The 26,156-nt window shown below is 41.0% G+C and overlaps 1 protein-coding gene across 5 annotated transcripts in view; it reads right to left on the bottom strand.

Annotated features, from left to right (window-relative positions):
- LOC124879555 (CMP-N-acetylneuraminate-beta-galactosamide-alpha-2,3-sialyltransferase 1-like) overlaps window positions 1-14,779 on the bottom strand; it is a 116,282-nt gene extending 101,503 nt beyond the window's left edge. For all 5 annotated transcript variants that reach the window (XM_047384189.1, XM_047384187.1, XM_047384188.1 and 2 more), the window contains exon 1: window positions 14,185-14,779. The gene's annotated coding sequence lies outside the window, so the exon portion shown is untranslated. The remainder of the gene's footprint in view (window positions 1-14,184) is intronic.
- Window positions 14,780-26,156: the final 11,377 nt, after the last annotated feature.

The following is a 26,156-nucleotide window of genomic DNA, read 5'->3' as shown; positions in this document are numbered from 1 at the left end:
CTGCCCCTGGGTCAACTAATGGAAGGAACGCATAGCCGCTTTATACGACAATGCAACCATAGTCGAAGTAAATAAAGGCCGCTCCTCTTCTAAGTCAATCATGCCAGATACCACCTTGAAGACCTGATACTCGACTAATTCATCCCTCATTCCTCTATTCCAATCAGCTAATTATTATTGTAATTCAGGCTTGGCTCCCTCCGCTCAAGTCTGATTCCTTCGCTTAGCAAACTTTTTCAAATTTTTGCATCGCTCATAATACTCCTCTTTACCCCGTTTGCATTCCTACCTTCTTAACTTTTATTACTTATTGCTTCGATATCCGGCATCTCAAACTCCCTTACTTTAAGAGTTTATTAGCTGGCATTAACTTCTCTTCTAAGGGCCACTTTTTGAACCCATTCCAAGCCTTTTCTCAAATCATTCCATTAAACTTTTACTCTAAGGTCTCTGAAATCATTGCATTCCTGAGCCAGATCCGAGGACTTATCACTCCTCCCATCTTAAAAGTTCTTCTCCTAGTGCTCCGTTCAGGCCCTTCTTCAGCTCACTTAAAATTTCTTCTTTCCAGCGCCTGGCTTTTAGCTTTTAAAGCTTCCTTAGAGTAGGGGAATTTACTACCCCATCAAGCTCATCCGATTCTGCTTGAGTCCTAACTACTCCTCATCCAAAGTTCTATCCCGATTATTTTAAAATTTATCTTAAACATTCTAAAAGAAAGGTCCTTGCTTTTATCTTCATTGTTCATTTTAACGGTACATCCTGCCCCTTTCATGTCATGCTAAATTCGCCATCAAATGGCACAAACTCATTTCGAATCGGGGCGGCTACTTTAGCTGCCTCACCAGGAGTTTCGATTTCTTCAGGCCGCTGGTCTCAGCGTTCTCTTCGTATGTCTGTCCTGACCTCCAATCTGTCTTATCCACTCAACGATTTATCAGTTCTTGGGTAACAACTCTTACAATTACTGGTGGTGGTCGGCCTTATCCAATCCTTTCCTCTAGCTAGATCAATTATTAATCTTCCTTCTCTATTCCTGGTTCTCTTATCTAACCATTTTAAATTTGCATATTTTATTCTCCTATTTCAATTCATGTACCATGTTTTTAGACAGTTTTATTCTAGTTTTCTCTCTTTCAGATTCACCTGGATCTCCGCCACTGGCAGGCAATTCCAACCAGCTCTTCATGCTCCTCATTCAGCCTCTTAAGGCTCATCACTATCTACGCCAATGGCAGGCGTTTTATGCAGCCGTCGGGCTCGCACACGCCATTGGCAGGCGTTTCATGCAGCCGTCGGGCTCGCACACGCCATTGGCAGGCGTTTCATGCAGCTGTCAGGCTCGCACACGCCATTGGCAAGCGTTTCATGCAGCCGTCGGGCTCGCACACGCCATTGGCAAGCGTTTCATGCAGCCGTCGGGCTCGCACACGCCATTGGCAGGCGTTTCATGCAGCCGTCGGGCTCGCACACGCCATTGGCAGGCGTTTCATGCAGCCGTCGGGCTCGCACACGCCATTGGCAGGCGTTTCAAGCAACCGTCGGGCTCACACACGCCATTGGCAGGCGTTTCATGCAGCCGTGGGGCTCGCACACGCCATTGGCAGGCGTTCCATGCAGCCGTCGGGCTCACACACGCCATTGGCAGGTGTTTCAAACAACCGTCGGGCTCGCACACGCCATTGCCAGGCGTTTCATTCAGCCGTCGGGCTCAATTGCCATTGGCAGGCATTTCATGCAGCCGTCGGGCTCGCACACGCCATTGGCAGGCGTTTCATGCAGCCGTCGGGCTCGCACACGCCATTGGCAGGCATTTCATGCAGCCGTCGGGCTCGCACACGCCATTGGCAGGCGTTTCATGCAGCTGTCGGGCTCGCACACGCCATTGGCAGGCGTTTCAAGTAACCGTCGGGCTCGCACACGCCATTGGCAGGCGTTCCATGCAGCCGTCGGGCTGCAGAACTGCAACTAAAGCACTACAGCCTCAGTTAAGGTCAGTTAACTGATAAAACACAGGTAGACTGCTTTGGAAAGTGTATGACCTGTTACATCTGCTGTTGAACACAGCATTTCAGAAAAAATATCATACACACAGTCAAACAAGGTGGTGGTAGTGTGATGTACTAGGACTACTTTGCATCTTTAGGAACTGGACAACTTGCTGTAATTGACTGAACCATGAATACTGATGTCTATAAAGTTATCGAAGTAGCCTAGTTAAAGTCTGGACTTAAACTGAATGAGATGTTGTGGCATGACCTTAAATAGATTGTTCACACTTAAAAACCATCCCATGTGGTTGAAATGAAAAATTCTGCAAAGAAGAGTGATCCAAATTCCTCCATAGCGATGTAAAAGATTGCCAGTTATCACAAATGCTCAATGGCACTTGTTGACACCAAGGGTGGCACAACCAGTCTTTAAATTTAACAGTGCATTCACACCAAACTTTTGGATTGGTTTTTACCATGCCAGTGTCCAGTTTCTGTAGCGAATCACGACGGTATGAATCCGTCCTGGAACCTGAAATGGACCAGAGGACCATACCTATATATACCATATAGCAGTGTGAATGCGCCTTAAGGGACAATTACTTTTTGGTGGGTATGGATAGCTCTTTCCCTCCTTTTGTAATTAATCAGGTTATCTTTGTCTTAAAATGTGTGTTGTAATCTAAAACATGTAAGGGTTACAAAAAAGAAAAAAAGTCCATAAAGGGGCAAAAGCTGCTTCACTACACTGTTAATTACATTAATTCTAGTTGGTAATAAACTGGTTGTTAAATGCAGGGTATACTAAAATTATAAGGTTCTTTGTTTAAGGGTGCACTGGACATAATGCGGTTTGCATGTGTAGAAAACATTAGGTGACAGCATAAAACACATGCTGTACAAGCTCTGAGCCTGAGCTCAAGAGTTTGTGCAGGAAAATAAACAGCAACACGGGCAATAAATCAGACAAATCCACATCATGCTTTGCTCTGCTGTTTGCTGACCCTCTGCCCAGGACTGCTATCATAACACTGTTTGGAAATAATTTACAGCTTTTCTTTATTCGCCCCACCCATCAAGAATGGTGTAAATCTAATTTACATTTTCAGCTCCAATTGTGATGAAAGGACAAAGGAGATGACACATTTGGGATTCAGTGTGAACTTTAGAAGCCTGGGTGCCAGGACAAAACAAAGCCATTGACTTTTAGAGATGCAGAAAGACAAAGACCATTTGTCCTATAGAGACAGAAGCGTGGTGCAGTTTGTCAGAGAATTCTCCATGTCATCCTCGACTCACACCTGTCTGACTCACTGAAAGGCCGACAGATTGTGATTTCCAGCTAGTCAAGATTCATGATGGTCATGATGGTCGACGGGTTTTTGAAAAATAAATAAATAAATAAAGAGACATACATCCAACTCCTAATAACCCGTAGGTGAGTCCATCCACTTTTCAGCTGGAGCTCCTAGTGCGGCTTTCCAATTCAGCTTGTAAACAAGCCGCACTATCTCTTGATTAAATTGCTTTTTCTCCACAGCTTGCAGTGAGATGCTACAAATTCACTTCAACTGCATTTCACCAACTTCTGCGGAAACCTTTTGCTTGAATTCCTTTTAAATGTTATTTGTCTGTGTCGAAAATTGCTACTAATTTCATTATTTTTTTTTGCTTCGAACAGATCGACTCAAAAGCTGCCAGCTACAGGTTATTCAACAGGTTTAACTTCGTTTTCTGACATAACACAGGTAAACAAACCTGGGGAGGCTGAGCAGAGTGTCACCGAGCTGTCATCTGAGATCCCTTGGGTCGTGTGTGTGCGTATTAAAAGATTACGCTAATTTCCCTGGAACCTTTCATTATGCCCACTTCAAAAGGCTTGTTTAGCCGCATGGCATTAAATAACCTCTGCTGGGGTTCAGCTCCTTGATTTTAGCAAACTTGTCCAGCATGGTGCATCGAGAGTCTTTGAACTTTGACTTTTCATCTCCCAGAGTCTCTTGTAAGTCTAGAAAAACAATGTTTCTCAAAACATTAAGCTAGACCAGCTAAGCTAGATCAAAAACGTTAACCAATTTATTCCTTGTAATGTAAATAGTCTATAATTAATCATCATGAGGTTAAATGTTGAATTTTCATTATAGGAGTGCATAATATATCACAAATATATGGTTATTGCAATATCAAGGTGTGTAATACCAATATGTTTAAGGGCTAAAATGTCCAAGATGTCAGGAATTAGCACTTTGCAGGTCAATCCGATATTCAGTCTGTTGAATACTGCAGTATATTCTCGCAACTGACATAGATGACTAATTAAAGATAACAGAGATAGTTGTAGGTACAGCACTGAGACAAGAAGCAGAAGATGGAGAAAAATTTAGATTTATTGCTACTAAAGTCATCAATAGGCAAGTTTACATGGACATAAATAATCGGAATAAAGGGGTGATCGGAATAAAAATTTGTCATGTAAATGCAGCAATCAGAATATTCTGATCGGATTTAGCTCGATCAGAATGAAACTGTATTCTGAATGAAAGGGGTGGTTTATGCCGATTGTCAATCCAAATGTAGACGCTTCTTCAGTTTATGTCATTCTGATTGTGGCAAACTGACCTGACTACGTATAATACCACATTTCCACCTTTAGTGGCAAAACTTGCCGTGATGTTCATTTCCTCCCGCTCTCTCATCCTGTAACACAGGAGAGAAACAGAAATAGCAACAGTGTGTGTTGCTGTGCCTGTAACTTAACTTATCAATTAACCAATAATGCCTCAACGGCCCTCAGAACCTGAGCTGGGTCCATTCTGGTTGCTCACAACCACCACACGTCCGCTTCTGTTCTGCATGAGAAGTACAACTTCTTGATCTGTGGTTGTTTTAGGTAAATGTGCCAACTCTGTGCATGTGGAAGTGTGCAATTAGATTGATTTATTTCAACCTGATCAAGAAATTTTGTGCTGGTAAACATAACTATTGTATTATGATCTGTAGGTGTGTTGGAATTATGATTGTTGATTAATTAATATTTATCAAGAATGATAAATGATGTGGTGGTGAACGGAGTTTGGGAGCGTAGCCCAAACTGTATCTCAGTTATACTAAGTCATAAAACATCCCCCAACTTTGGGCGGGGGTAAGCACACAAAACGTTATAAAACTTTTGGCGGCAAGCTAGTAAGCAGTAAAGTTGAAGACAAAGAAAATGGTGAATTTACCCATGAGGTTATTATAACAGTCCAGTTCCACAGCACGCCTGCGCTTGCTCTCAGGTGTTAAACAACCCCGCAAAACACACACAAAGCTGGGTAGCGCAGCGGCTTCCAGACATCCAACACAGCACATCAAAGTTTCGATAAAAGGTTGCATGCACATATAATTCAGAACACATTAGATTAAATGGCGAATCTAATCGCACTAAAACCTCCTCTACCCTGCCCAGACTATTTCTAAGAAAGAAATAAAAATAAAAGGGTGGATTTTACTTGTTGATGTCTTCCTTCTTGGGCTACGAGTGAGAGAGAAAAAAAAGGGGGGGGTGAAGAGATCCACGCGTCCGTAGGTAACTCAGCAAAATAGTCAATTTTCTTCCTTGGTGGCCTCCGTGGCAGGAAGGTAGAAAAATAATGATGGGCCGTCACTAGTCGACTGGTACAAAAACAAGAAGGGAAAGATGCGTCTCCTTGAAACTCCGTGGTTTTTTGGTTATGTGTTAACTCACGTCTTCAATCGGCAAAGTGAAATTTCTGGCCTTCTTATTCCAGAAACCTCTCTCATGAATTTTGCATTGGCCAACAAAGGAGAATAAATTAAATCCACTTGGGACTCTTCTCCAGAAGTGATGCGCTTCAGTTGCTGGTCCGGTCTCCAGCTGAAAAGCAGCTTCTTTCAAACGTTCACCTTCCTATATTGCCTCCTGTGACGTCAGACCTGGGACGGCCCCATCATATCAGCCGCAGTGGCCGCTGGGTTTTGTAGGACAGACTATCCTGTGGTACAAAATGGCCGATGACGTTGGAAAGGCATAGTAGCGTCCAGCAACGTGTAAATGGTCCAATATTCAGCAAACAAGTGGTCCAACAGGTGTTTGGTTTATTTTGTCCCTGTTCTCACCATTTGTTGTTTATTTATGTTATTTAGTAATTGCCATTTTCAGTGTTCGTTGGTGTTAGAAAGGTGTTGCCTTATTATTTAATTGCTCTTGTATTTAGTTTATTAGGTTATTTATGTGTTCTGTTCTTTGTACATTTGGATTTATTTCTGTTAGACTTGTCCCCCTGGTTGAAAGTTTCTTTGTGTCTTAGTTCAGCTCCACTCATGGTAATTAGTCTGCCTCCCTCAGACTTCCTGCTTTCCTCAGCTTTCCTCAGCTGCTCCACATATTCCCTGATTGACACACCTGTTTCCAACATCATTTCCTACACTTTCCTCAGTATTTAAATTCACTGTTCGCTAATGTTCTCCACTGGATCCTTTTGTCCTACTGCTAAATTCTCTGCATCTCCATTTCTACACTACATTGCCAATTGCGTTGGGTCAAACCACCTGTTGGACCACTTGTTTGCTGAATATTGGACCATTTGCACGTTGCTGGACGCCACTGTGCCTTTCCAACGTCATCGGCCATTTTGTACCGCAGGATAGTCTGTCCTACAAAACCCAGCGGCCACTGCGGCTGATATGATGGGGCCGTCCCGGGTCAGACGTCACAGGAGGTAATATAGGAAGGCGGACGTTTGAAAGAAGCGCTTTCACGTTGGACACCGGACCAACATCTGAAGCATCTCTCTCTGGAAAATAAAAGTATCCGCAGACGCGTGGAACTCTTCAACCCCTTTCTCTCTCTCACCCGCTGCCCCAGAAGGAAGACTTCAACAAATAAAATCCACCTTTTATTTTTATTTCTTTATTAGGAATAGCTTGGGCAGGGTAAAGGAGATTTAGTGTGATGTAGAATCGCCACTTATAGTCTAATGTGTTGTGAATTGTATGTGCATGCCATTGTTCTTTTGAAACATGATTACGGTTGTTTTCTGAGGCCGCCGAGTCTCGCAAGATTGTGGTTTCACTGTGTGAACACCTGAGAGCAGGTGCGTTGTGAAACTGGACTGCTATAATAACCTTATGGTGAAAATCAACCATTTTCTTTGTCTTCAACTTTACTGCTTACTGGTTTGCCGCCAAAAGTTTTATTATCCTTTGTCCTCTGGGTTTACAACCTTGCTGGGGGGAAGGTTTATGACTGCCTGCATCTCACTGAGCTACACTTTCTGGTGGGCTGCGCACCCAAAGCTTCGTTCAACCATATTCCCTTTGTATTTTGCCATAACTGCCATAACCGCTGGTTTGATCTCATACACACTCACTGGTGTTTTTATTTTGTGTAGTTAGATATTTTACCCTTCTGTGTAGATTATTGAATCGGAATTGATTTAATAAAGATTCACGTAGATAAAGATAAGTCGTTTGTGTTTATTTTGTGCAAGAGTGATTTGTCAGTCAAAATAAGGTTAAAGTTCCACACGTTTCGGCAGAAACGGTTGATTAAACAGTGATATTTCTGGTAATAGTTATTAATTATTACTGAGTATTTAATGGTTGTAATTATCAAAGGCGTTGAGCCACAATTACAACACCAGAATACATCTCTGGTTTTGATTCATAAATGAGGATTTTGGTTAAGAAATTAATTTTGTCAAATTATGATTTGTAATTATAATTCTTTATAAATATCAATTAATCTATAATCATAATCCCAACACACCAATTCAATGAAATCCATTTTTACAATCACTTCCATCGCTGCAGGTGTATAAAGTTTGGTGTGGAGAAACTTGACTAGTCGGCTCAGAGTCCTGACCACAACATTCTTGAACAACTTTGGGATAAATTAGAGTGGATGATGCAATTCTCATCTAACTATGAACACACTCCTAAACCTTGTGGAAGATGATTACAGAACAGTTAAAGTTGCTATTGCTGGCAATGGTGGGTCCATCAACAAATTGGACCTTAGAGGCTAATTATAGGATGTAATCAGAGTTTGTGTACATGTAGGTTCCCTTGTGAGTTCTTATTGTTTATTAATAAATATTCTTCACTTCTCCTAGTTCCGTCTGCATTTGGGTCGTACTCCAAACTAAACATGACACATTTCAACATTGCCATTTCACGATTTTCTATTATTGTGTCGCCATAGTTCATTATCAAACTTTGAGGGGGTAACTGCTTTTTTTTAGGAGAATGATCGCAGGTGTCAAAATACCCTGAATGTGTAAAGGATTGCAAAAACAGAGAAAAGGAAAATGAAGACACCCTGTGTCATAGTGGTGGAGCAAGCAAGAACCTCCAGACGTCCAAACTTTAATCAAAATAAAACATGGCCTCTGTCCTGTTTAAAAGTGACCACTGTGGGCTGACAGAAGCAGGGCTGTCCTCTGAGTTGACATGTGTTTCTAAGTCAAAGGGAACCGACATATGCAGCAGATGCTGATGTAAACACTGATGACCTCTGAGAGTTTGGCAAAAGAAAAACTTTTGTTTTTCTTCTCTCAAACTCACGTACCTTAAAATTATAGTTTGTCCTAAAAGTCTGAATTAATCTATCAAAATGCTCTTCTTCTTAACATTTCGGACTCGCACAAATACTTGATCAGTTTTCCATAATAGACCCAGCTATTTCTTATGGAAAAAGAACTCCCATATTTCTAGCAACAAATAATAAGCAGCTTAGAAGTTGGATTATTTGTTTTCTTGAAGAAAATGTATGTAAGAATTTTTCTAAAGTTAGACTTTCAGTGTTAATTCCTTCAATAAATAAAATTGAAACAGAAATCTCACCTTGTTTCAGTTTTTTCTTTTTTAGATTAAAATTATTTAAAGACGCTGATATTGGCTCCACCGCGTGTGCTTCTCTGTGGCTTCTTTGTCCTTTTCCACTTTGTATTTCTCTCATTTTGCTGTGTTTCCTTTTTAAGAGAGCATCCCTGCGTGAGGCCAAGGCTGTCTGTTTTTTCGGGAGCACCCGGCGAGTTAAAGGCTGGGCCAGGTGGTACACAGTTTGGACTGCCAATTAGAGCTGTGACCGTGTGAGAGCAGCCCAAGATAACTTCTAATTAACAATGGACCTCTGAGGCATAACAATTAGCCTTTCCTTTACATAAACCTAATAAAAGGCTGCCCATCACACCCACTGCCAAAATCAGTTTTCTTCCTTTCTGGTTTGTAAATATAGCCCGCTAGGGAACGTTACAAAGCCTTGTGAAGTGACGGTGAGTGTCTCAAGTGCTGTATTTGGGATACATTTATTTTTTCCTGACAAGGGCACTGAGGCTGCCAGCCTGTCAAGATCACAGTAATGAAAATTGCTTTTGTAGAAGACATTTTGCAGTCATGAATACACTGAAGGACACAGCAATGCATTAATTTCAGAAAAAGTATTCACACCTCATGAGTTTTTATTTTATTTGTTACATCACAACCACAAACTTCAGTGTTTTTTTTGATGCACCAACCCAAAGCGGTGCACAATTTGGGTTGGTGCAAAGTGGGTGGGGAAAAACTGAAAATATGTTTTCTTATATAAAAATCTAAATAAATGTGGGATCCATTTGTATTCAGCGCCCTTTACTCTGATACCCCTAAAAAACATCCAGAGCACAAATCCACCAATAGCTTTATGAAGACCACAGAACACAGCAGACACTTTAAAGCAGAACTGGAGAGCCCTTTCAATGACACACTCCTGCATCCTAGGTGCACAAAGGAGCGTTATTACAGATAATTCCTCCCAGAATCTGTTACGACTTTATACCCATCACTGCTCCCAACAAACTCAGGAAGTGTTCACGATCCTGCTGTTATTTGCAGTTTTTTTCATTTCTTGCAAATAGTCTGTTTTTGTATTTTTATGCAAATCACCCCACTCAGTTGCCCACTTCTTTTAATCGGTGTATACTATTTTTTATAGCTGTACAGAATTTTTTTCTGATGTTGTAAGTTTCCCCCTACTGTACAGTCTCTTATTCTTATTGTCCTCGTTGTTATATTTTTTCCTTTGTGTGTATCTGCATGCTTCCATTCGCCTTTTACTTTTCCACAGATACACCTGAATTCCCCCACTGCGGGACAATAAGGGATACTTCTATTCTATTCTATTCTATTCTATTCTATTCTATTCTATTCTATTCTATTCTATTCTATTCTATTGTAACATTCTATAACATTCTAATAAAGCACTCTGAGGTCTGTGGTTTAACATGACAAAGGTAGTGTAAGTGCCTAGGCCTAAAAAAAAGTTGGACAACAAATGAATTCGCTCAACAAACTGATCTTATCAAAAAAAGAAAACAAAATCTCAAAATGGGGTTGGAGTATTAATATGGCTACAACATGGTTTATACATAGAGCAGAGGCTTGTCTTCCTGTGTTACACTAAAGGCACCTGCCAATGAGCATTACCAAATGAGCCGCCGCTGATAAGCACTGCACAGCAATCTGGCGAGCCTAATTGCAGGACTGACGAATCGTCTCAACGCAGCTGATTACGCTTGGGAAAGATTAGGGCAGCAATCACAGGATTCTCGACTGCAGAGGAAGACATCCTTTAATTGTCATTTAGTAATCATCTGTGATAACTTCACAAATGGGTAAAAATGTAGCTGCGATGCGGCAAGGGGATGTTTTTTGTAAGTGCTCACATGTAGGAAATGCCATGCATTCCCAGCAGGGCATGTGGAGTCTGCTCAGGCTTGAAGAGGGGAGGAAAATAGACTATTGCTGAGGTGATTCTTGGAAAACAGCCAGGCTTGTTAAGTGGAAACAGAGGGCAAATCAAAAAGGCAGGGAGATGTCCGAGGGGAATTCTTTGATGGAAAAAAGACAGTGTGTGACTGAGCCAAGAGGCCTAAAAAACAGGACACAACTATTAGTGAAATATACCTGTACAAGCTGCAGAGGCTTGCTGACCACCACCCCTGGAGACTGGAAACATTTTTCTGCTGCTGCTCCAGTCTCGGTCCCAGACCTATAGTTGTAAAGCCGTATACTTAAAAGGCTGATTGGTTCTGTGGTGAGCCACAGGGATTCCTCTGTCTGGGGCTGAGAGTCTAAATGCCAGAGCTGAATAACTGATTACAGCAAAGCCAGCGCTAACTTAGCTCAACCTTCACGCTATGGCAGCCGAGGACCAAAGGAGACACCTTGCAGGAAGGCTCTTAAAGCATGATGTCGCATCGTTATGAGAAACTTGGAGAAACTTGGAATAAGCTGTTGGGCACTTGCGGGGTGTACTTTCTGTTCAGCACAGCACGCTTTGAAGTGGAAACAGCAGCATCACCGCAAGAGCAGTTTCATCAGGCATTTCCTTGCAATGCATCTTGATCTGGCTGGCAGCTAGTGAAAGTTGCCATGATTCACTGACTCATTTCTTCTTCTGGGCACCACTGTTAAAAAGAGCATTCAAAGGCCTTCCATTCAGAGGAATTACACTCTGCCTGGATTAAAGTCTATAGAACAATAAGTAAAGCCAGCACTAAAACTGACTAGCGCAAATCATCAGCATTGCATAGATGCCTCTTAAAATAGTTTCTATCGTACATAATGCATCCGATAGCAAATCCTAAACAAACATTTGCATCTGTAAATTGGTTTCTTTCTGAATAGCACCAAAGCACTCCATGGCAGCCAGCCCAAGGCAAAGTAAGCAGCTGATTAAGAACCAGCACCAGCAGGGTGCCCAAAAGAGCGCAAGAATTCTTACTAGTTTTATAAAAGTGTATTTATACATGACTAATAAACCAGTAACTCTCATAGAAATGGTGCATTCTGTTTGATAATCTTTATCCTCTTCTTAGTCAGAATCAAGTTTAATAATAGCTTAAATTTAATAAGAGCATAATTTTGCCAAAAACAAAAACTCTTCTATCCATGTTAAAATGCATACTTTCTAACTGCTGTAATAACTAGAAGTAACTCTAGAATTTGGTTGTATTATCAATAAACGTAATACATTGTGGCTGGATTTTGAAAGAAGGTGCTCTGGTCATGCAGGCAGCATCATGCTATGGAGATGCTTTTCTTCAGCATGGACAGGGAGGCTGGTCAAAGTCAATGCTAAATGCAGGATGGAAAAAATCTTGTCAAAGGCTGCTAAAGACCTGAGACTCACGCAATGATTAACCTTACAGCAGGACAGCCATCGTAAACCTACAGCCAGAGCTATAACAAAATGGTTCAGATAAAAGCATATTTATAGGGTAGTGTGTCCCAGTCAAAGTCAATACCTATATATAACTGACACTTCAATTTGTGTTTCCAGCTGCTTGGGGATCTACACCACCAGTGGGCACCCATAAGTCTTAGAATTCTCACAAAAGTCATATTTACATATGTGTAATTTTTGTACGAGTAATACATTCGTAACACTCATACAATTTTTTTGTAGATAATCTCCATTCTCTACACCAAGCCTCTACCAATTCTAGGTTCCCAGCCTTAGACACTCAGAATTTAGCAAAAAACTAAAACTTTTAAATAACTGCTATCAGTTTTTGAAAAAAGTGACTTTTGAGTCAGGCAACACAAATTCAGTTGTAAGGACGATTAATTTATTATATTGTGTGCTGATTATATTAGATTTGTAGTTGTAAAGCATAAAAATGGTTGTGACAGATGAATAGTGCACAAATGCATAGATGACAAAAAGAAATAAGGCAAGTTGAGCTCCAGTGGACAATGGTAGTAGTAAAGCCCCCAAATTAAGCTCTAATTAGGGTCTGGTTTGGGCTGGTTTTGCCCCTCATCCTCTTTAAACACTGCAGCTCACTTGCCCAAGGTCATGCCATCTACTCCGATTAAAGAACTGATGAGCAATGGGCTTTGCTAATTTATTTTAGGCTTGTTGTTCACAATGGCAAAGAAGCTGCAGACGCCCTAATTAGTAAATTACATCTATGGGATCGCTACAAAACTCCTACACTATAAACGTGGAATTTACCAACACATGGGATACTGCAGGCAATGAAACCAAGACTGATTATTGTTTACAACATATTAAAAGAATATATCAAAGAAAATCTTTTTGTTGCTCTTAATGAGCCTGCTGCCAGGGGACTATCCAGCTCCTATAAAGTGTTTAGTGCGGACATCTCTGTCTTCTGCGCTCACAATATGCTGTAAATTCAACTGTTGCTCAAGCTAAAGGGAACACAGTGAACATTAAAGTAATGAAGATAAGAAACACCCAGGGTTTCCATGCACTTTGGAATTGGATTTAGGTATTTTGCCGGTCTGTATACATTTGGAAAAATTAAACATATATATAAAATATTTGCTTTCTTGGATAATATACCAATGTGTTAATCCCTTATCTAGCTATTCCTCCATTTGTCCATCCATCCATCCATCCATCCATCCATCCATCCATCCATCCATCCATCCATCCATCTATCATCTGTCTGTTTTTCCCTCCACCCATTCTTTAATCAGCCTGTGGATTTATCCACCTATGTACTGTCTGTTCAGCATTCATTCTTTCTTCCCTATATTGGCCCAAAATTCAAATTCTTATCTGTCTGGTCTTCCATCCTGTCTGCTTTTACAATTTTTGAATTTGTGCCAAGCAAAAGTATGGAAACGAACATGAAAAATGTTTGTTTCTTTCCTTCCCTCCATTGTGTTTGTTGTATTAGCAGGTAAAGTCTGACCAATTTAGAGAAATATCTGCCATTAACCAACAGCAAACTTTTAAATTTGTACTTTTACACTGGCCAGAGCAAAGAATGGAGACATTCAAAAGTTTCAGTCTGGGAAAAGTAGCCTGTGGAATCTTTTACGCAAAAACTGTGTAGGAGCCCTAATATCTCACAGAATATAGGAATTACCTGCTCATTGAATAAAAATTATAACATGCTGATGCTTCATTAAACGCAGGCTAAACATTGGCATAGAAAACAGGAGAAGAACATGCAGACAGCAAAGACAGCTCTGTATTGAGTGTTTAAAATTGCCTATCTGGTCAGATCTGTTAGGAAAGTTACAGTTCAACACCTGGTCAGCCCCACTAAGACTTTAATCCTGCGTGTTCACCTCTCGGTGTAACGCACCGAGCTTAGAAACTATAATTACAACTGAAGGTGGTGTTATAAAGTGAAGAGTTGAAAGCTTGCGTTCTGGTGTCGATACTGACCCGAAATCGCTACGGAGCGGCGAGCGGTGTCCTGGTACGTGTCGGCGCGGTGTGGCCGCCAGCTGCTCCGCGGAGAGCGGACAGCAGGGCGAGTCAGTCCGGGAGGACGCGTCAAGCGGGAGGACGCGCTCCGAACTGCCTGTTTGAATGCAAGTTCATCCTCCGTGGAGCAGGCTTCTCCGAGCGAGTGATTCCTCTCCTGTTATCCGTGAAGGTGGAGGATGACAGAGAGCAGAGAAGTGGGATAGAGAGGGTGCTGGTCCTCCGCTCCCAGGCAGTGAGAGGCGGGCGGGTTAGTTCCTGAACGCTGACCATGAGGAGCACAAAACTGCTACGCCCCCCAGCATCCTTACCATTTACTCTCTGATTATTCTTTCACAAATCCATCTAGTTATTCATGTTTTAGTTACACTGCCCTGATCACACATGCATGCAATAAAATAATCCATCCAGTCCACATCAACTGCAGTCAGCTATTGTTGAGAACTAACTGAATATGCTTCACTGATACTACTTTGCTCGCCTCCAGTGACAGTAGCCTAAAAAAAACTGTCTTTATTTGCAGAGTTCCCTCCCTCCTTCCATCTTCACACTATCACTGCAGCTGCTTTCCATCAGTGCAGCTGACTAATGGGATAAGAGAGGTGACTGGCAGATTAAAGGCAGCCAGTCCAAGCAGGATGAACTCCACCAAGCTAATGACCCTCAGTCATAACAGCCACAGGCCTGCAGGAGACAGACCTGTTGGGCCGATCTGTGCCATGGTCAAGGCCAATGGTTCTACCTTTAACTCCTGATGCTATATGAGGAAAAAGAACTTCATTTGCAGCTGATTTTCTGTTTGGCTGCTATTGAATCACTTCTGTCAGATTTTATCTGTCAGGAATGTGAAGCTTGTGCATCAAGGGCTGGTAATACTTGAGATAGTTTGAAAAACGGAGACCTGTGTAAGAAAAACAGAAATTAACAGAAAGTATGCTAGACCTCTTTCCACATTCGTGAATACTTTAATGCATTTATTGGAATTTTATGTGATGGACATAAAATATTTGACATTCTGAATAGAATGAATAGAAAGTTTAGAAAAAAATCTAAAAATTGTGGCATGCATTTATATTCATACCCCTATAAACTGATACCCATCAATAACATCCAGTGCCCATAATTTCCTTTAGAAGTCAACTTTTCGGAGTCTACATATTTGGAAGTTAATCCCAATATAAGTACAGCTGTTCGATGAAGGCCTCAGATTTTTATATGGGAGAGTGAGAAGAAGCCGTTGTTAAAAGAAAGCCATAGACTTTCTGATTGTGGTTTGTCACAGGCCATGAAGGGGACACTGCAAACATGTGGAAGAAGGTGTTCTGGTCAGATTAGTGTAAAATTGAACTTTTTGGCTTTCACATGAAACACTGTGTGTAGGAGAAAACTAACAATGCACACCACTTTCAACACACTATCGCTACAAAACATGGTGGTGGCGACATCATGCTGTGGAAATGCTTTTCTACAGTAGGGACAGAGAAGAAGGCTGTAATTAGTGAATGAAGGTAAACAAAGAAGTAAAACCTGTTCAGGGCTGCAAACAAACTTTACACTTGGTTAGAAATTCACCTTAAAGCACCACATGAACCCTAAATAAATAGCCAAAGCTAAACTCTAATGGTGTAGGTCAAAGCTTATCGTCATCATCGTCGTCTTCCGCTTATCCGGGAATGGGTCGCGGGGGCAGCAGGCTCAGCAGAGACACCCAGACGTCCCTCTCCCCAGACACCTCCTCCAGCTCCTCCGGGGGAACCCCAAGGCGCTCCCAGGCCAGCTGAGAGACATAGTCCCTCCAGCATGTCCTGATGCTGTCCCCTGGGCCTCCTCCCGGGCCTCACCCCATCTCTAAGGGAGTGCCCCGCCACCCTACGGAGGAAGCTCATTTCAGCCGCTTGTATCCGGGATCTCGTTCTTTCGGTCATGACCCAAAGTTCATGGCCATAGGTGGGGGTAGGAACGTAGACCGACCGGTAAATCGAGAGCTTCGCTTTTCGGCTCAGCTGTCTCTTCACCACAACGGACCGGCACAGCGCCCACATTACTGCGGCAGCCGCACCGATCCGTCTGTCGATCTCCCGCTCCATTCTTCCCTCACTCGTGAACAAGACCCCGAGATACTTAAACTCCTCCACTTGAGGCAGGAATGCCCCTCCAACCTGAAAAGGACAAGCCACCCTTTTCAGGTCGAGAACCATGGCCTCGGACTTGGAGGAGCTGATCCTCATCCCAGCCGCTTCACACTCAGCTGCGAACCGCCCCAGCGCTTGCTGTAGGTCTTGGCTGGAGGGGGCCAGCAGGACCACGTCATCTGCAAAAAGAAGAGACAAAATCCTCTGGTCCCCAAACCAGAGCCCCTCCGGCCCTTGGCTGCGCCTAGAAATCCTGTCCATAAAACTTATGAACAGGACCAGTGACAAAGTGCAGCCCTGCCGGAGTCCAACATACACTGGGAACAGGTGCGCCTTAGTGGCGGCTATGCGGTTGTACAGAGACCAGATGGCCCCTAATAAAAAGGCCCCCAATTCCATACTCCTGGAGAACGCCCCACAGGGCACCATGAGGGACACAGTTGAATGCCTTCTCCAGGTCCACAAAACACATGTGAACCGGTTAGGCAAACTCCTTTGAACCCTCGAGTACCCTGTAGAGGGTATAGAGCTAGTCCAGTGTTCCACGGCCTGGACGAAAACCACACTGCTCCTCCTGAAGCCGAGGTTCGACTATCGGCTGGACTCTCCTCTCCAATACCCTGGCGTAGGCCTTACCAGGAGGCTGAGGAGTGTGATCCCCCTGTAGTTGGAACAGACTCTCCGGTCACCCTTCTTATGAAGGGGGACCAGCAACCCAGTCTGCCAGTCCAGAGGCACTGTCCTCGACCGCCACGCAATGTTGAAGAGGCGTGCCAACCATGACAGCCCCACAACATCCAGAGTCTTTAGGTACTCAGGGCGGATCTCATCCACTCCAGAAGCCCTGCTAGCTTTTTAACCACCTCGGTGACTTCCGCCTGAGTGATGAAAGAGTCCAACCCCGAGTCCCCAGCAGAGACATTAAGGACATCCTTCAATCAAACGAGGTGTGAAAATTTAGACAGGTGGGCGGAACTTCCGGTGGCTGGGACATCCTAGGGCGGGACTTCCGGTGGCTGGGCCTTCCTGTGACGTAACCGGATATCATCATTAATCGGATGTTGTCATTAGCCGGATATCATCATTAATCGGATGTTGTCATTAACCGGAAATTGTCATTACAAGGAAGCGAATCTTTCTAATTGTATGTTTTTAGATGTTTTTTACATCTAAAAACAAAACGTGTAGTTTCTCCACTTTAAAAGGTCACTCAATTTAATGCAGGCACATCACACGAAATTCTGATAAAAAGAGAACCTGACAGAATTGTAACACACGGGTTATTTAGATGGATGTTTTTACATCTAAAAAACAAGGAAGACAAAAAGTAGATACAGAACCTTTCTTCCTCTGCTCAAATGTTTGAGTAATCTAATCTGCACCAGTAACTTGTAGATGATCTAAAAAACAGAGAAATAAATGAACTGAAAAAATAAAAAATAAAGGTTATAAAATCCTCAGTCACTGTTTATTGAATTAAGGCGTCTGCGGTTTTGCGGAGGTGTCTCGGGAGCTGTGTGTATATTCTTTAATGCGAAAAAAAAACAACAAAAAAATAAACCAGAGAGCAAAGTGTACCGGAGTCAAATTCCTTGTTTCTACATACGAACTTGGCAATAAAGTTGATTCTGATTAAGGGAATAGGAGAGAGGATTTGTCAGCTTAACTGTCAAATAACAAATATTTGAAATAAATGCATTTTTTCCTGCCTTTGTCTGATCATCTTTCCATCAGTCATTCTCTGTTGATTTAAGCCACAGTTTAGCACAGTCAATATGACATGACTAGTGAATGCATGATGGGTAATAAAACACCTGGTTCTCTTTTTACTTCTTCACAAAACTTCCACTACTATTATAAACTTTACTCTTTATCATCAGCCTCATATTAAATTATTCAAGATTTGATATTTCATTTAATAATTATTTCATTTGGCATCTCTTGCTTTTTCTATTATTCAATCTCTACAGACTAATTTTGCATTTTTCCTCCAGGAGAAAAGACACCATCTACTGATTCAATCTATTGAGATACAACTGATTCAAATAATTAAAGAGAATAAAAATAATTAAAACAATAAGATGATAAAAAACATAAAACATTAAAAATTAATGATAATATGATTGATAAAAGCTAGAGCCTGTTTGCCATGGGAGACCCTACCAGCGACATTTAAGCTCCAGACAACATAGCCTCTAGGATCATTCAAGCACTCAAACCCCTCCACCACGTTAAGGTGGCAGTTCAAGGAGGTGTCAAAGCTTATTTTGAAGACAAAATACTGACTTCAGGAGGGTTAATAAAAATGCACACCACACAATTTTTGAAAACCATGCATGCATTTCCTTCCACTTCTCAATTATGTATTAGTTTTTGGGTCCTTCATGGAAAATACATTGAGGTTTATGGTTGTATTGTGACAAAATGAGAATAAAACCAGGCGGTATGATTACTTTTCCAAATTACTATACATTGGCTTGGCAAATGGTCAAGCCAATATAATTGAGCTTTAAGGTAAAAAACCCCCCCCAAAAAACGCCATTTTGACTCTTACAATAAATAATACAATTTTTACTAAAGTTAATGCATTCGATTAAAAAGGTTAATTTATTTAGTCAAGCATGAAACCATTGCATCAATTTTTACTGATATTTACAGATGAGGAGCATGCTCTGAAATTCATGTCCCACCAGGCCCCTGAAAACCACTGTTAGCATGTAGATAGGTTTACTATTTCACAGAACATTTCCTCTCCGGTTTCAGCTTTGCATGCTGTCTTAAGTTCAGCAGATGGGTTGGCACTCGGCTGCATGGTTCCTTAACAAGTCAGCTGTGTGGGAAAGGAAAGACAAACTGGTGAAAATGGGAGCAGATAAACAGAAGCAGAGCTGTATGCAGAATGAGGAAGCAAAAAAAATCCCGTTTTCTTTTCTTGCTTTTGGCACAATATGTATTTGCAATGCCAGATATGGTAATGTTTGTTGCCATGGTGTTTTGCACCAATTATAAACCCAAAATAATGACTGCTGTTAAAGGAAGAAATTAATTTATTAAAGTCCTGTTTTTTTCTCTGTATATTTCCAGAGTCATGATGTGAATGGAAATAAATAAAATTAAATAAAAGACAATACGTGTAACAAGCTTGCATCAAAGCCAGTTGTAATAAATAATAGGATAAGAAAATTAAAGGAAAGTTGGACTGAAAACTTAACTAATAATGTTTAGATAGCAAATTCAATGGCCACTCTGAACAAATACGTTTTTATCTTAAATTAAAGCAACTTAGGGTTTCAATGCTTTTATAGTTTTCTGAGAGTTTATTCCAGATTAGTGGAGCATAAGAACTAATCGCTGCTTCTCCATGTCTGGTTGTGGTTCTGGGTATGCAGAGTAAATTTGAGCCAGAAGACCTGAGAGGTCTGGGTGGTTGATACACTGACAACAAGTCTGTAATGTCTTTTGGTGCTAATTCATTCAATGATTTATAGACTAACAGAAGTATTTTAAAGTCTGTTCTTTGAGATTATTTTAGCCAGTGCAAGGACTTTAGAACTGGGGTGATGTGTTCCATCTTCTTAGTTCTATTGAGGACGCGGGCAGCAGCATTCTGGATCAACTGCAGCTGTCTGATCAACATTTTAGGCAGACCTGTGAAGACACCGTTGCAGTAATCAATTATACTAAAGATGAACGCATGAATTAGTTTTTCAAGGTCCTGCTGAGACATTAGTCCTTTAATTCTGGAGATGTTCTTTAGGTGATAGAAGGCCGACCTTGTTCCTGTCTTTATGTGCCTTTGAAGGTCCAGGTCTGAGTCCATCACTTGGACTTTTAAATGCTCTTCCTTTGGTCCAAAAAAAAAATTATTACTTCAGTTTTGTTTTGATTCAGCTGAAGAAAATGTTGGCTCATCCATATATTAATTTCTTCTATGCATTTACGAAGCGCTTGAAGGGGTTCATAGTCACCTGGTGACATCGTAATATATAGCTGTGTGTCGTCTGCAGAGTTATTATAACTTTTATTGCTGTTTATTATAATCTGAGTTAGGGGGAGCATGTAGATATTGAATAGGAGGGGCCCTAAAATGGACCCTTGGGGTCCATTTTTGTGATTTTTGTGGTCTCTGATGTAAAGTTACCAACTGACACAAAAAAGTACCTATCCTTCAAGTAGGATTTAAACCGATCGAGTGCTGTTTCAGAAAGGCCCACCCCGCATTCACTCTAATAAAATGGAGTGATCAACTGTGTCAAATGCTGCACTAAGGTCCAATAATACCAGCACTGTGGTTCTTCCAAAGTCTGTGTTTATACGGACGTCATTGAACACCTTGACAAGAGCAGTCTCTGTATTGTGGTCAGCACATATGCCTGACTGGAAGACATTGAAGCGGTTGGTCATTGTTAGGAAGTTGTTTAACTGCTGAAACACAGCTTTTTGAATAATCTTAATGATGAACGGGAGGTTTCAGATAATCCTGTAGTTCTGCAGTAGCAGCTTGTGCAAGCTGCTCTTTTTCAATAGCGGTTTGATAATTGCTGTTTTTAGGGCCTGGGGGAAAACACCTGACAAAAGGGATGTGTTTACTATTTGAGTTAAATCAGACATTATTACAGGGAAAAATTTCTTAAGGAGAGCTATAGGTAAAACATCGAGACAGCAGGAAGAAGAACTTAGTTGCTGTACGATTTCTTCAACGTTTTCGTAGTTTATTTGGTGAAATTGGGACATTTAGTCAAAATCAGTTCTTGTCGGGGCTGGAGTTTCTGTGGTACGTTTTTGTCTGTGTTTTTTGACTCCTAGTAGGCACTAGTGCTCAGCAGTGGTGGAGACAGGTGTTTTCCATATCGGTGATTGAGTCCTGGAGTACTTAAGCAGGAAGCAGCCAGCATCTCGTCGCTCGAGTATTAGCCTCTGTGGTAGCAACTAAGCCAGCCTCGTATTAATTAAGTTTATGTGTACTTTGCCTTTGACAACGTTTAACTTGTTCTTTGTTCTTCTTAGTGAACTGAACCGGCAACTACCTGGAGGTTACCCAGGCTGGCCTCGGTGGCTTCGTTTCGCACTAGCCTTGCTCCTAGGATCTCCCCAGGAAGGATCTTCCAAACACACCTACCCAACGCCGAACTCTGGAACTTCCCCGGCTGGCTGTTTCCGGACCCGTATTCTCCAGAGACCATTCAACCTAACCTGTCCACCCTCCACCTCTCTGCTGACGCTTCACCTGCACTCCAAGCTCTAACCCAAGTAACTAAGAAATCATCGGACTTACCATTGTCTCCATATTCACTTCTTCTCCTGTCCGAATCCCTCTCCTCCTGGCAGATTGCCTACTCCCTCCTAGTAAGGAACATTTCACATTTAAGTTCCGGTTTCATTTACCGTGCCACTTACCTGACGTCGTTTTTCCTTACAGTTGTTCTTGCACACCATACCGATCCATTCTCCTTAAATAAACCTCTTTCAAACTTGTACCCGTTTCCCTTGAGCATGATTCTACATGTGGGTCAGAGCTGTACGTAAAACTATGACAGTTCTAGTTGGAGACAACTTTGGTACTGGACTTGATATGGATATAGACTGTCCTTCTGATCTTTCGGGTTTTTTTCCGTAAAGAAGTTAGCAAATTTAGTGCAAAGAAGTTAGCAAATTCGTTGTAGGCCCTGGTAGAGTGGGCTTCAGACGCTACAGTTACAGGAGGGTTTGTTAACTTGTCGACCGTGGTAAATAAGGCACAAGCATTATTAATATTTTTGCTGATGATCTCAGAGAAGAAAGATTCTTGTGGATTTTTCAGTTATAAGTTATATCTGTGGAGTCTCTCTTTATAGATGTTATAGTAAACCTGGAGTTTAGGCTTTTTCGCATTGTCCTTAAAGATGTGTTTTCTTATGTCTCTGTGGGTAACTGAGTCATTGGAGATGATGCTTTCAAAAATAGCAGAAAAGTGGTCAGATGGCACAACATCATTTACAGACACCTTGGAAATGTTTAGGCCCTTGGTGATGATCAAGTCCAAAATATGTCACAAACCTCTATTGTACTTCTGTCTTCAGGATTGTCAATATGAATGTTGAAGTCATAAAGTCATAAAGTAATCGCTTCTGACCTTAATGTACCAGCCAAGCCATGGATTCAGACTCATCACTGTCCTGGATCTGACCAAAAACAATGGTTTCATCTGTGAACTTCAGGAGTTTTACAGATGGGTCAGCTGAAATGCAGTTATTTGTGTACAGAGAGATGAGTGGATTTACTAGTGTTTTGGATCATTGTCATGTTACGGGGGCTAGCTCTGATTTGGCTTTAGTTTTTTTTTATATCAACTTACATTTCTTTTTCGCCATTTTGCTTTCTACTGTAGGGCCTGTGATGACATTTAGGGGTTTTTGGAGAATTATTTTGGCATGTTGCAGTCTGCTGTCTGGGTCAACTTTCTTTGACAGTCAGACTTGGGGAGTTTCCAGTTGTTTTGAATGTCCCCCCACAGGTAGACTATTTTAAGAAGTACAATGCAATGGCTGATTTCAGATGATTTTGATACTTCCTTAAATCCTTTACCAGACTCATAAGCTGCTAAAATCTTCTTTCTGAAGATTTAGATTCTCTTGACCAATCTAAATGTCTGATTTTAACACAGGGCAAGCCTTCTTCAAAATGTTTGTTTGTTTTTTCATCCCTTTTCGGGCATGGCTGAATAAATGGTTTGACATCATAAACATGGTCTTTGCTCAGCTCCACTCCTACGACCTTTTAAAAATAGATGTGTTAGCAAGATTTCATTTTGATGTTGACCTAAAATTATGTTGAAGTCAGGCAGGCATGTGGTTGATTCCTACTGATTGGGTTGAGAAAATCAATCCCATCCTTCTCTGACATTGATTATAGTGAAGGCAATGTCAGACAGAAGCTCAAAGTGGAGTGGAATGAGTCGACAACTCTGTTACAGGCAAAGACTGAGGAAGCTCATAAAGGCTGTGCTACAAAAAATAGTCTCATGACATTGGTTTAAGAAAATGAATTCATCATTGACACAATAAAGCTAATTTTGTCATAATTAAAAGTATTTCTTCATGCCAAATTCTGTAAACGACACACCTTCTTTTCTCTAGATACTATGTTATTATTGTTTATTTTTTTGATTTAAAAATAGTTTTTTGTGACAATAGATATTGTTTTGAAGTCACCAAAAAACAAAATGGTGTTTGCTTTTTAAGCATGATGCCCACTGAAAAAAGCAGAACATTTCGCTTCATAAAACACCCAAGGAACATAATTACATATACAGAGCTTACTTACTGCTTTAGAAGTGCCTTGATAGCAATACTGAACGATGAAACCAGCATAGGAAAAGAATCTGTCATTTTTGCACTTTGGTCATTTTTATTATTACAAGAGAACCTATTTTCTCAACTATTTTGTCAAAAAAAAGACAAAAAATTTAAAATTGTAATAAATCCCTCAACAGTACTTCATTGTGTTGCAATTTCAAAACTTAAATGTATTATACTGCGATTTCATTTTACAGACAAACAGAAAGTAGATGGTTATGGTTTTAATTTGCTTTTGACAAGTGAAAATCAGAAAGCGTAGCACACATTTGTACTCAGCACCCGTGATGAACAAAGAAAGTTAGGCATGAGAACACAGTAGGACTTTTTAAAAAAAAGGTGGGTTTTTTTAGACATAAAGGAAAACACAACATAAAATATCAAGTGAAGTCACAGGGTCCTTAGAAGAGGTCAAATGAACAGAACAAAGCTTGGCCATATTAATCAGAAGCCGGGGGGGAGGTGTCTAATACTGCCTCATCAGACCATTTTGACACGAAAGAGGGGGACTAAAATAATTACAAGTTAAATAACAAAAAAACAACACTAGCATCCAGGTTAAAACATAAAGTTACTAATAATCAAACATGACATCAAGTAAATTGACATATAATACCACTGACTATTCTATCCTCCCCATCATGGAGCTGGACTTGGTATTGGTTGATCAACACCTTTTATATATGCCAGGATACATCGTTTCATTTCCTAATGCCACCTCTCTGAAGTCCAGAGGATCTCCAGGAGCATAGGGGTTACCAACTTCAATTACAGTCAGAGTTAAGATAAGTGTGGCACAGGTGTGGTCATCACAGCCCATCTTTGACTGGACCACTTGAACTTATGAGCTCTAGCTGTATGTAACATCTGGTTTTCTTCCAATATTGCCCCTTATTTGCTTCCAATCATCTTCCCGTCAACACATGGTGTGTTCAGGGTGATGAGCAGAGTTACTTTTCTTCTAGACATGGCATTTTACATGTTCAACTTTAGAATTATAAGACCAGATCACCTTCTTCCACAGGTCTGCTTTGTACCCAACATGGTTTGTGGGAAAATGCACTGGAACTTGTCATGACTTTCTTTTAACAATAGATTTTTGTTTTGCCACTGTCCCATAAAGAACAGATTTGAGAAGTTCATGATTTGTCAGATGGACAGATTCTCACAGCGGAGCTGTGAATTTCTGCATCTCCTCTAGAGTTTCTACGGTTTTGAAAAGGCTCTAAACAGGAGGAATGGAGTGTTTTTTGTGAATCATTGGGTCATGCGATCTATGTCCTCTTTTTGTACAGACCTTGTGTACAGGGATGACAAACCAGTTACTCTTACAGTGTTCCCATTACTCTAGACTGAATTTATCACAGAATCACTGCATAATGTTATACACACCTTTGGCAACATTATGATGTAATATCTTAAGTTATATTGCCTGTTTTGTAAACATTTTTGAAAAGACATATCACATATTTAGTCATAATTATGTTGTCTATTTTTATTTGATCAGGGCAAATGATCAAATATTGCTTACTGTTTTTTTCATACCATAATTTTACTAGTTTCATGAAGTCCATTTCAAAGTACACATATTGCCACAATTACTAAACCAAGTAATGTGAGAGTTTTATCAACTTACTTTCATTGCTTTTTTAGAACCAGCTGTCAGTATGGGGCAAATCAAGCAGGAAAACAACATTTTCAGGAATCCAGACACACTTAAATGTGGAACATCATGGACTCCTACTGATTAGTTAAACTTTGAGGTTGCACTTTCTGTGAAAAAAATTGGATCTCTGCTTACTAACCGGGTGACATTATATGCTTCTAAAAACTTTTGAAGTGCTGTGATGACATCAGTAAAGATTTATAGATTTCAAATATAGTCACTTGCCCTACAAAGAGTTAAGTTGGCAGGGTTGTTAGACAACATTGTTGACTTCCTAGGAAAAAGAAGCATTACAGTAGATGAAGATTGTGTGTGTCGCATGTGGATGAAGACGTTTTACCATTTCTGTCATTTTCTTCTTCTTATTTGTTCCTTCTTCTGATCGGATGATAGCTACACTGCTCCACACTACTCCCACAAATACTGCTGGTATTGATCTGTTTGAATCCACAAGCTCCCTGATGATGGAATAAAAAATGCACAATGAACTCAGAAGACGAACAGAACACTGTGTACACATGCTTCTGCGTATTTAGAGTTGAGCATAAATTGGCATTTATCTGGAGATCAAACTGCATTATACTGCAGCACCAGGTATGAAGAACTGTGATGCTGGATGCTCTGTGTTGCTCTGTCCTTCGACATTATAATGCAAAGAAAATACATTATAGATGAGGTATTAAGTTGTATGTGCAAGTTTTCAACCCATTACCCATCAAGGCTCTGTGTACCTAGTACATGGCAAACTTGGAATAGTGGTTACTGATTTACTTGTTTTACCAGCCTAACCTGGTCTAC

This window comes from Girardinichthys multiradiatus, chromosome 13, assembly GCF_021462225.1.
Source record: "Girardinichthys multiradiatus isolate DD_20200921_A chromosome 13, DD_fGirMul_XY1, whole genome shotgun sequence".
Classification (NCBI taxonomy): Eukaryota; Metazoa; Chordata; class Actinopteri; order Cyprinodontiformes; family Goodeidae; genus Girardinichthys; species Girardinichthys multiradiatus.
This window is presented reverse-complemented; position numbering and strand designations above follow the sequence as displayed.